Below are 3,501 nucleotides of genomic sequence, written 5' to 3' on the forward strand. Positions count from 1 at the left end.
GAAGGGATTGCGGCGTGACCATCCCCCCTGGGGGGTGATTTCTCGCTTTCTGTCTCTATGTCTCTCTCTGCCTGTCTGGCAAGCGCACCCGCCCTATAGCCAAAACCTCTCCAAAAAAAAAAAAGAATTATTTACTAATTATTATTATTTTTAAAAACTAAAACAGTTTGCAATTTTATTTTTTGCTTTTCACAAAACAAATGAAACTGCACTTTTTTGTTCCACTTCTCCAAAACTACTTTTATTTTGATTTATTATTATTATTTTTTTTTTATAGGATGAGGGAGAAAGTCTTCCTTGGCACGCTGTTAGAAAATTCTGAGTTGCAGCACCATGATCTCCTGGTGAAGTAGAACAAGCGAATATAAAACTGACATAAAGAGGCCTCCCTCCACCCTTCTCTGTCTGGCCGTGTGGGCACCATCGTGGGCCGGGTGGGAGGTCTCATCACTGGGGGCCCAGCATCATGGGCATGTGGCCTCCCATGGTGGCCTCATTCCAGGAGCAGGTCCTGGCATCATCCCAGGAGTAGGCGGGCCCATCCTTGGCATCATGGGGGGGCCCCCCATATGGGGTGCTGGCATCATGCCCGGGTGAGGAGGGCCCGGGAGACTGGGGGAGGTGGGATCACTGCCCCTGCAGGAGGAGCAGAGAATGGAGTAGGAAGACTCTTCCCTTGTTGAAATGCAGCTGTTGTTTTATCAGTCGGCTCTGAGCCGCTCTCCCATCCATCTCTGATGGTAGTCTTTCACAGTCTCTTGTGTGCCCTGCCACTGCAGTGTGTTTTCTGCACGGACGGAGAACCGTGGGTGAGGTGTGTATCACAGGAGTCACGGTAAAACTTAGGCCTGGTGCTCTGCAGGCTGTTGGTCACTCTGTTTCCATTATTATTATTTTTAAACAAGCTACAGGGCACATGCGCTCAACAGAGAGAGTGAGAGAGAGATAAAGTGAGAAACTAAGCTTCCAGATCCAGGACTCGAACCACAGTCAGCCATGTGGGAGTTCAGCACCCCAACATTTTTGGTTTTGGGTTTTATTTTTTGGTTTCTTTTAGAGAGATATTTTTGCTATAGGGTGCGTGTGTAGGTCAGAGAGACAGAAAGTGAGAAATCACCCCCCAGGGGGATGGCCATGCTGCAATCCCTTCTCCTTCATTCTCTCTTGGGATTTTGGGCATGCATGCACACACACCCAGAGTGTGAGTGGGTCTGGACTGAAACCACGGCTGGCCATGTGGGAATCCAGCATAACCATTATGCCATCTGCTGGTCCCAACACCATGGTTTTAATTGGCAAGGTGAGTACCCCAGTGACAAAGGCCGTGGGGACCTGTCTCCCCATAAGAAAAATGAGGGCATTGGGTTTATGTCTAAGGTTGTCTGAAGTTCTGAGCTCTGTGGGTGGCTTGTATGTATTATGTTTTCTCAGGGTAGAGGGCTTGGGCAGGGGGTGCACAGAGAACGGCCACATGTCCTTGACACCGTGTCCTGCAGGCCACCCCACAGGAGTCACTGGGCTCTGAATGGTTTCACCCCAGGCTCCAGTATGAAGTGCCCCTTTACAGGGAACAGTTCCCCTTATGCTGCCACTCCCTGCCACCAGTGAAAAGACTGCATGAGCGACCTCTAGAGGGGAGCAAAGAAGGACCTTCACTTTCCCTAAGTAGCCAAACATCTGTGACGATTAAATCTTTTTTTTTTTTTTTTTTTGAGAGGTTTTTGCTATAGGGCACATGCGCTTGCCAGAAAGACAGAGAGACAGAAAGTGAGAAATCACCCCCAGGGGGGATGGTCACACCACAATCACTTCTCCTCCATTCTCCTCTTGGGATCCTGGGCACGCATGCACACGCACCTGGCGTGAGTTTAAGTCACCGGGTCCAGGACTCGAATTGTCGGAAGTCCAACGACAAAGCCATTACGCCAACTGCTGGTCCCGATGATTAAATCTTAAGGAGCCAAGGGACACTGTCTACAAACCAGTGATCTGCTCAGCCGCTGCTGTGTGGAAATGGCCCTCCTACATAGCATGGGGTGGACAGCCTCAAGCCTTGAGAAACGTTGAGGTGCCGAACACGTGCCACCAGGTGCATCAGTTCTTGAAATAAATTCACCCATCTCTTTGGACTAAGCATTGCAATCTTACAAAATGCAGTCCTTCTCAGGGAACAGCTCATACCACTGTGGTGATTCCCTACCTTCTTGGGCATCCCGGCCCCTGGGGAGCTTGTTAAAGGGACAGTGTCCTGCTGTGCCCTCCATACTCTGATCAGGCAGGTCTGGGCTGCAAGGCAGCTGAGGGTTTAATAGGCTCCCTGGGGATTCTGATGCAGATTTCCTAGGACTGCTTTTTGAGAAATGCTCTGCTGACATTCCTGGCTTCATCTAAGCCTGCCGGGTAATTTATTCCCCATCAGAGTGTGAATGCAGGTTTGAAGGCATGGCTGTGTGTGTGGGTGTGTGTGCTCACACACATGGATCTATACTGAGCTGTAAATGGTAAACTTTCCGGGCTAGATCTGTGCAGACAGGTGGACGGGACTCTTCTAACAAACTCTTACAGCCCTGGAAGCCAGCAAGAAAGTCTCTTCGGTTCTGGTCCTGACTTGGTACCAATTACTCTGCAGTCACTTCTCTGATCTTAGCTTTCCCACCCATAAAATAAGGGCTGTAAGTAAATTGAAGCCGTGGTGGTGTCTGAATAGGCATTACAGAGGGGTTTGAATTGTTCATTGTGATTTTGGTGAATTAGGGAACATAATGCATCCGTGTTACTACTGTCTGCATAGTGGGGTTGTAAAAGGGATACTTAGTTCTTAGGGTTAGTGAGGGAATGAAAGAAATCCACACGTAAGTGTTCGCATTAGGCATTATTTTAATATTATCTCTAAGGGCCCTTTCAGCTCTTCCAGACTGAGTCCACGCCTCTAGGGGAGGTCTGGAGCAGTAAAGTATAGTGGCAGAAGGTATCTCCTCTTCCCCCTGCCCCCTCTGCCCACACAAGCTGTGCGACCAGGTCAGGTTAATTCATCCCTCTGAACCTAGTTTGGCTCCTCTGTACAGAGGGGGCAGGCATAGTAACTACTGCATGGAGTTATTCTCAGGATTTAGTGACCCGGCTCTATAACGGTCGGGTATGGTTATGAAAACAAAAGATGGAGAGCTTTTATCCTCTGGGGCAATCAAGCCAGTTTGCATTTAGGTCCTGGGTGGGAGTGGATGTGGGGGCACCTCCGGTGCACTCGTGTCCACCCTGTCCCGTAGGTCCGGATCGCTGCCCTTATTTCCGGGCTGTGTCCACCTGACTCTCACCACCAATCCTTACTAATTCCAACCAGGACCTCGTTTTTTTTTCAAATCGCCGGGTCCGGGCTTCGAACCATAAATTCATCCATTGGGAGCCAACCACCTTAACCACAACGCCACGGGCTGGTTCTCAAAGTAATCCTCTTTTGCACCCACTCGAAATCGAAAGGAGGCCGCCAGACTGCTTCAGCCC

The sequence above is a fragment of the Tupaia chinensis genome, unplaced genomic scaffold (genome assembly GCF_000334495.1).
Source record: "Tupaia chinensis unplaced genomic scaffold, TupChi_1.0 Scaffold000146_1, whole genome shotgun sequence".
Taxonomy (NCBI): domain Eukaryota; kingdom Metazoa; phylum Chordata; class Mammalia; order Scandentia; family Tupaiidae; genus Tupaia; species Tupaia belangeri.